The 8,915-nt window shown below is 52.7% G+C and overlaps 2 pseudogenes; one reads left to right on the forward strand and one right to left on the reverse strand.

Annotated features, from left to right (window-relative positions):
* The first annotated feature begins 300 nt into the window (after positions 1–300).
* On the forward strand, positions 301–2,169 carry LOC136485547 (flavonol 3-O-glucosyltransferase UGT89B1-like; annotated as a pseudogene).
* Positions 2,170–5,574: 3,405 nt separating this feature from the next.
* On the reverse strand, positions 5,575–8,684 carry LOC136485548 (laccase-15-like; annotated as a pseudogene).
* Positions 8,685–8,915: the final 231 nt, after the last annotated feature.

Here is an 8,915-nt window from a genome sequence, read left to right on the forward strand (position 1 = left end):
GGGTCCATTGGGGACACCGGGTTTATGAACCCGACGGATAAAGTTTTGATGATTTGAAATTCAAAAATTTGTCAAACAACCATCTGAAACGACCAAAATCAAAGTTGTAGATCTCGATTATAATAACAAATTTGTAGTTTATGACTTTTTCATATGAAGTCGTTTAGAGTCCTAAATATTTATTTTAAAATCCTAAAAATGAAAACTAGGAAAATTGATATGCTATATAAACACACGTGACTCACAGGTGGAGTGATTGGAGGAGCTACGTGCGAAGACAAAGATCTCAGGTTCGAGTATCAGATATTTATGTGGTATAGGTAAAATACGTGGATCACGTGGGAGAGTGACGGGAGTAGTTGGCATGCTTATCGCCTTTCGAACCATGACAGTTGGCCGTCTCGGTCTATCCATCTATCTATTAAATCAGCAGTGGTGGTGGTGGCGGCCTTCAGGCCCTGGTCTCCCGTGCACAGCATCTTCTGGTCTCGTGGAATTGGAACTGTGAGGTCATCTGCTGGCTGCCATCCTGCACGATGGACACACCACCACCAGAGAAGCGCGAGGGCAACGATGGCAATGGCAAGCCACACGTTCTCGTGGTTCCCTTCCCAGCTCAAGGCCACATGCTGGCGCTCCTCGACCTCGTCACGCTGCTCGCCACGCGCGGCGGCCCCGAGCTCTCGGTCACTGTGGCCATCACGGCGGGCAACGCCCTGCTCCTCGAGCCGCTCCTGGCTGCCTGCCCGTCCGTCGGCGTCGTCACGCTGCCGTTCCCTTCCTCGCCGTTGCTCCCACCGGGCTGCGGCGAGAACACCAGGGACCTCCCGTTCCACCTCTTCCGGATGTTCATCCCGGCTCTGGCCGAGCTGCGCGCGCCGCTCCTCGCATGGTGCAAGGCCCAGGCTGCCCACCCAGCGCGTCACGGTCCGTCGTCTCCGACCTCTTCACCGGGTGGGCGCGGCCGCTCGCCGCCGAGCTCGGCGCCAGGCACAGTCACCTTCTCGCCCTGCAGTGCGTTGCACGTCGCCTTCTCCCGCCCCCTCTGGCGCGACATGCCGCAGAGAACACGTGCCGACGCCTGCCGCCGACGAGGCCGTCGTCGCGTTCCCGGATGTACGCAGGCGGCGCGCACAGCTTCCCTTGGCGCCGGCTGCCAATCACTGTACCGGCTCCACAAGGTCGGTGACGAGCCATCTGAGATGATCCGTCAAATCTATCTCTGGAGCTTGCTGGACACTGAGTGCGTCGTCCTCAACTCCTTCGCGGCTCTCGAGCCCACCTACCTAGACCGCCGTTCGCCTTTGGTCCCGCGGGTGCTAGCCGTAGGCCCACTGTCCGAGGCCCGGGCCACCACCTCCGCTAACCGAGGCGGGAAGCCGGCGGTGGCGCCGTCAGCGGTGGCAGCCTGGCTGGACGCCTTCGCCGACGGATCCGTCGTCTACGTCAGCTTCGGGACGCAGCACGCGCTGTCGCCGGAGCAGGCGGCGTGCGTGGCGGACGCGCTGGCTCAGAGCTCGGCGGCCTTCGTGTGGGCCGCGGGGACGCTCACTGTGTTGCCGGAGGGGTTCGAGGCGGCCACGGCTTCGCAGGGGCATGGTCATCCGTGGGTGGGCGCCGCAGGTGGAGATCCTGCGCCACCGTGCCGTGGGCTGGTTCCTGATGCACTGCGGCATGAACGCCGTGCTCGAGGCCGCCTCCGCCGGCGTGGCCATGCTCACCTGGCCTATGGGCGCCGACCATTTCTTCAACAAGATCGTGGTCGAGGAGGCCGGCGTGGCCAGGCACGTGGCGGAGGGCGCCGACACCGTACCTGATGCTGGGCGGATGGCGGCGGCCATCGCCGCGGCCGTCGGGGACGAGGGAAAGGCCATTAGGGAGCGCGCCGTGGAGCTCGGCCGCAAGGCCGCAGCAGCTGTGGCAGAGGGTGGGAGCTCGTACATGGATTTTCAAGAGCTGGTTCACATGCTGGCAAAGGTCGACTAGTGGTCGGGTTCATAGCAGCCAAGTTCTCGAAACATTGGGGTCGTTGTAGGAAACGCTGTACGTGGTTTCTTAAGTCCATGAGACATGTATATAGCTTGATCTTGTTCCTTCGATTATTAATTGAACGCGTACCAAGTGTAATGGAAATGTGTTCCCTGAACGACGATCATGATCCTAATTAAATTGTTGATACTCCCTCCATCTCAAATTGTAAGTCATTCCAAGAATCTTGGAGAATCAAACTTTTTTAAGTTTGACTAAAATTATAGAGAGAAACACAAAGATTGATGACATCAAATAGGTATAATATGAAAATATAACTAATGAAGAATCTAATGATACTTACTTGGTATGATAAATATTATTATTTTGTTATATAAATTTGGTCAAACTTGAAAAAACTTTGACTCTTCAAGATTCTTGGAATGACTTACAATTTGGGATGGAGGGAGTATTATGAATGAATTAATTAGCACAAGTGTTCACTAAATATAAAACTAAGAAAGTTTAAATAAAATATATAGTTGAATTCGTGGTCCGACCTCTCATCTTTTTTTTCCTTCCATCAATTGAATTTTGGGCCTCAGATTCCCGTCAAGTGGCCAAGCGTGGTTCCGTAGTGTGGATCACGTTCAATTGGTGTTCTGTTCCCGTTCCACGAACCGGTACGATGTTTCCGGAACGTGTAACGTGCCCACGTTTCCGTTCCTAGGCCGTTGAGGTCGGGGTTACCTTTTGTTTGGTTTTATTAGGGGGTTTTGTCTTAAAATTGGAATTTGAGTTGTAGTTAAACTTGAATATAAGAAATTTCAGCAGATAGAATTGGAAATTTGAAAATAACAAAAGAAAAAGGAAGTACGCGCGTGGAGGTAGGCTCGTGTTTTCGGTGAGCTGTCGCTGCGGGTGTGGTCATGACCATCGGTGGTCATGGTGAACCATTTATGGGAGAAGATAATATGCTGGGAAAATAATAAAATAAATATAAAAAAAGACTGGCGCTCCGGATACGGACCCGCAGTAGGACCTCCGAGCACAATCTTGCGAGATGGTGCTCGTTGCGTGGCCCGTCGCCGGCATCTAGGCGCTGCAGCTACCGTCCCTACCGGTGGCCTGATTCGTCAGCGCTGCGGAGGCGGTGGTGGAGTTGGACAGCGGCGGCGTGGCAGTGGGCGGCACCGATGACAGGGTTGGTGCGCAGCGCGGAGGTGGTTGGCGACGGCATCGAGACATGAGTACGTTCCACGAGATGACGACGTCGAGCGGGTCACCATCACCACAGGCGCTCGCGTTCTTCGTCTCTGACATCGACGCGGACCAGCACCACCACCATACGCGCTGACACATTCGGTGGGCAAGAAGTGACATTGGGCCATGGATGGAGAGAGGACGAGGGCAGGTTCGCTGGGAACGTGGGGCTCGTGAGGGAATGCTCTGGAAAATGAAACTTGAATATAATAAATTTCAGCAAATAGAATTGGAAATTTAAAAAGAACAAAACGAAAAGGAAGGACACCCGTGGGCTACCTGGCCAATCAAGGCCCAAGAAGCTAAGCCGAGCAGCCAACCCATGGCCTTCCCTTATCCCGTTGCATGAGGGGTCGATGAGGCCCATGTTATGGGCCGATGCCTCCACACGAAAGAACTCGCTGACAAAGAGTAATTTGGTCACCGCAAAAGCGCACATACGAATGGGACCACCGAAGGAAGTAGAGCGAACGTAAATAAACACATGCTGATGTGCCAAAGTGTGTTCGCATGGGTTGCTCTCCAGAGAAGCACAGAAATGTTGCACTACCAAATTCGGGTGGCCGTGGATTTAGGAAAAACTCAGTAGTACTTGTTGGTACCCAATGTGCTAATAGAACTGTGTTATTTGCACATGCCTCCATGACGCTTCCTAAGGTGGAGTTTATTGGCTTTTTTTTTTTTTGCAAATACTCTCCTAGGTTGCAATTGGACTTGATATGAACTTACAACCAAAACGCCACTTGCGTCTTGTGCAATCAAGGCTGCGAGACATCGGATCATCCTTCTCACCTCGTGCGTGTTCGCCAGGGAGACCTGGTATCGTCTGCTCCGCTTGGCCGGCTTGCAAGGTATCGCTCCTCAGGCTGATGCAACCTTGGTGAATCAGATCGGGTAGCAAGGGCGTCAGGAGCACCCCTGCCCTGCCCTGTCCTGCCTTCCCCTGCCCTGCCTTGCCTAGAGCTTGACGATGGCGGCTGGAGAAGATTCATGCTTGCAGATTGGGGGCTGGATGATTCTAGGTCTTGGAGGCCAGGTGAGCGCGCGGGGGAGATCCAGGCGAGCGCGCGGGGGAAAGGGCGGAGATCCAGGTGAGCGCGCGCGCCATCGGCGCGAGGGTGCAGGGTGCTCGACGCTGGTCGTTTCTTCCCAACGGCGTTTTCGTAGTTTCTAGGTGCATCGGTGCTAGCGTCGAAGTCGTTTTCTACTGAAGAAACGGTTTCTTCGTTTTTCTCTCTCTCTCTTCATTAATTTTCATGCCACATCAGCAAAATGCTGACCTGTCCAAGTAATTAATGAAGATAGAAACTGTCATAAATACACCATTGGGACTGCCCTAAGCCTGCTAGGAAGGAGTTCGACTCGGTAGTGCTGCTCACGTCTTGGAAGGAGCGAAACCGTCGAACTTTTGACAGGATCTCCAGAACACCGCAGGAGCTACTCCGCCTAATCGTCGACGAAGCGCACAGCTGGGTAAGCGCAGGTTGTACCAGCTTGTCGTCCGTGATCGGCGCTGCACATCGCTAGCATCGTGTTATAACCGCTGCTCCAGTCGCTCAATTGGTCTCTTAGTTAGTTACAACCAAGCGTATTCCACCGTCTAGCGGTGCCTTGTGTTTGTGTTTACCCAATCACCAATGGCACCTCGCCATGAAATGATTTTGGACGTGTACATATTTTCCAACTCCTCTTAATGAAATACGTGCTAAGCACGCTCTCAAAAAAAAATCACTTGTCGATGCCTGCAACTATCAAGATGCTAGGAACCTGTAAAGCAGTATTTGATGTTGAATTTTTTTTGGAAGGATTACCTGTAATCACTCCTGGACGTAGGCCATGTTTGCTGCTCTTCGTGGTCCGCGTTAATCTATCATTATGTTGCATCGGTTTAATCGAATCCATTCACATGGCAGCATTGTGAATTCGGGTGTTACTCCATCAGTCATGACTCAGAACAGGAGTTTTTGTATGCTCCTACTCAATATTCAAGACCCAATTGTACCTTGATTTCAGCATGACACAGACACACAGCAGTTAACGCAACCTTTTAGTAATGGGTGTGCATGTATGTGCATTATCGAGCGGACCACTGTAAACTATGATGGATCAAGATCTCAATCAACTCCCTTATTTCTTTTTTTTTTTGGAAACTGAGTCGCACCTGAAGTTTCAAGCAAATGATGCCAAGCGTTCCAGCTTACTCAGCCATATGCGTTCACACAAGGCTCACGAGGCAGCCTCACTCCAAGCATCTCACCATGCTGATCTGCAATCCCAGCTTCTGGATCGGCATTATTTTTATACATTAATAAAGAACCACACACAGCATGGAGCTTCCGAGTGTCAATTCTTTGAGCTTGCTAGCTAACTGCTTTGTTAGGGACATAGTGAAAACATGCCATCCATGGCTTATACCACACATTACACCCATGGATATACTGATCCAAAGACTGATACATGATACCCAATGGACCTTCGGGGAGGAGGGTTCTAAAGCTTGGGTTGGGGTGATTGTGGAAACCACCTCTGCAAATAAAACCTAATCGTTTCTAAATGTACTTTGTATACTAGTGCTAGTAACCAGCATGTGCTCTGACAGGTTCCTCCATCACTTGCCCGGCACTGTCTTGCGACTCTGTTCATTTTGGAGGTAGAAGAATTCCACTGGCGGCAAATCAAGGCCTCCTTTATTAGAGCCACATTTTGGTAAATCTTCAGGAGGTGGAGGAAGAGAGGTGTCCACTGTTGATCCATCCTCTACAATGAAAACGGCTACCATGCCCATGGACAGATGTAAATCAAAGTGGCAATGGATGTACCATGTTCCTGTACACGAGAAACAAAAATTTTGTATCATAAACATTAGTACTTTTTTTTATATAAATTTAGTCAAACTTAAAATGGTTAGACTTAGGAGTTAGGACAAACGTAAATCATCACTTATTTTGCGACGGAGGGAGCAGTGTCAATAAAAGAACACCAATCCAAATCTTGGAGCAAAACTTTGGTATTTTTAGGCACTTGTAGCGCAGGAGATTGTAAATAAAACAGGCATCGGCCGACATTGCAAGTTTGCATATATGCCGGACATGTAAATAAATAAATTGTGTAGGCATGCACCAGGATTATCGGCGACAAATCGAACGGCGACCCAGCCGAGCCTTGGGACGACGACGGTGTTCTTGAGCGGCGGATCCACCAGGTTGTAGCTGGCCACGTCCCTCGCCGCGTCGTAGTTGCCCAAGCCGTGCGCGAGCACGAACATGTCGTGGCCGTGCAGGTGCATCGGGTTGGAGTCGCTCTGCATCACCGCCGTGTCCTGGAACACGACCTCCACCACCGCGCCGTGCCGGAACCGCCGTCTCCGTCGGCTCCAGCGGTGCCTCTTTCGGCCCGTACGGGATGTAGGCCGGGTCGGTGAAGTTGAACACCCGCAGCGGCGCGTCCGGGAGCGTGCCGAGCTCCACGCCGGCGGCGCCCGCCATGTCGTCGCGGCGGTAGTAGTGCGCCTACAGCCAGTGGCGGATGCACGATGCGGGATAAGGGGGGCTAAAACAATAGAGATGTTGATTTGCATGAAGATTTAACGGTGAAATCAAGATTTTGCTACAGTGATTAGGCTCGAAATCAAGAAATTAGGAGGCTGAGCCCCCCCCCCCCAGCCCCCCTGTGGATCCGCCGCTGCCTACAGCAGCGACACCGCCGCGGCCGTGGGCGCCCGGAACGACGTTCATGGTGCCCACGATGATGGACTCGTCGCTGTCGCTCCTCGCGCACGACTGCCCGCCGTCGCGGCACACGGAGCCCAGGCTGAGCGTGACGAGCATGTGCTCGTCGGCGCGCGCCGGCACCCGGTGACGAAGGCGAAGGCTGGAGATGTTGCCGTGGAAGTAGTAGCTGCTGGTGGTGTCGTGCTGGTCAGGCATGTCGGGCATCATCACCGGAGCTGGAACCACATCATCGACGACGACGTTGCTGCTGGCCATGGTGTTGTTGCTGTACTGCACTATCCCGCGTGTGATGGAGAGTGGCACCTGGACGTCGGGCTCAGGCGCCTGTATGGCCAGGGCGGCGATGTAGTACCTGCCCGGCGGCGCGTCGGCGGCCACCAGGACGTCCATCGTCTCGCCGGGCGTGATGGCGACGACGTCCGTGGCGTAGGGCTTGACGTAGTTGGCGTCGGAGGCGAGCACCATCATCGTGTGGCCGGCGATCTTGAGGTAGTACTCGGAGAAGAGCGCGGCGTTCATCAGCCGGAGCAGGTACGTCTTGCCGGACTCCACTTCCAGTACGAAGCCATCTTCCTGTTCCACGGCACCTTCAGAGGCAGAGGCGGAGCAGTTGTAGAGGTCGCCAAGCTTGCCGTTGATTGTGCTTCCAGTTGGGAGGTCGACAAGGACACCGTTCACCGTGTTCCTGTCCAACTGTGCAAGATCCATATCCCACCATTCCCCTGATGTTGTGTCATTGCATTGAGAGTTTCAGACCATGCATTACAAATTTACAATTCACAAAAAACAACATATATGACCCATAGTAGTTCAGAAAACTTCAGAGAAACAATGCACCAAATGCTGCATAGTTCATGTACCTATGACAATGGAGATCTCCTTGTCAGGCTTAGGGAAGGGATACGAGGCGGTGCCATGTCGTGGGCGGATGATGAGAGCCCCGTGCAGGGTTGCGCGCAGGCAGGGGACATCATCATGCCACCACAAGGTGCCTTCGTGTCCGGCGACGTTGAACCGGTAGGTGAAGTAGCGGCCTGGCAAGATGGGGCACTGGGTGATCATGGGCACCCCGTCCGCCCAGCAGTTGAGCCGCTGCTTCACTCCATGCCTGCAATGCAACAGCAACGAAATTCAGAAACAAAATGGGACCTACGGTTGAACCCAAATTCGAGTTGAATAATCCATCTCTGTTTCTACAATTGGAAGAAACACGTACAGGCGGGAAATTGATTTTGTTCTTTGATAGCGTGATTGGTAGGAATAATCCAGCTCTGTTTCCACAATTGGAAGAAAAAGGAAAGACCAAAGATAGAGTAGACTACTATAGGTGCTTATTAATCCATTACCAGTGGATCGTCATGTTGTAGGGTGAATCGTTGACGACATGGACGACCACCGATTCTCCCTCGGTGACCTCGATCGCCGGGCCCGGGAGCTGCCCGTTCACCACGGTCACCAGCGTCTCCTTGCACAAGCGCGTCACATTCATCTGGCTCACCTGCATACATACATATTTTAATGTTCTAATAACAAATCACCCATGAAAATACAGTACAGGCCAGGGAGATAGGCGAAAGACACAGAATAGATCTCATGCATTGTGCTTACAACGAAGGTGTGCTCGACGACACCTGCCATGGCTGTTGGTAGAGCCGCCATGCCGGAGAGGAGGGGGAAGACGACCGCAGCGGCGGCGACGACCATTGCTTTCCCCACAGGAGGGAGCCGTCGTCCCACCCAGACCTTCATAGTTTTGCAACTGTGTTCGGTTTGCATTGCTTTGCTTTGCGGTGTCCTTGTACTCTTCTTTCTTGTATATAGTAGGCTACTAGTATGTCTTCACATTAGTGTACTAGCAGCACTACCGTAGACGGCTTCTTTGCCGAGTGTTCCAGACTTTGCCGGGTGCTTTTTATCGGGCACTCGGTAAAGAGTCTGTTTGTCGAGTGCCAG

This window comes from Miscanthus floridulus, chromosome 10 (genome assembly GCF_019320115.1).
Source record: "Miscanthus floridulus cultivar M001 chromosome 10, ASM1932011v1, whole genome shotgun sequence".
Classification (NCBI taxonomy): Eukaryota; Viridiplantae; Streptophyta; class Magnoliopsida; order Poales; family Poaceae; genus Miscanthus; species Miscanthus floridulus.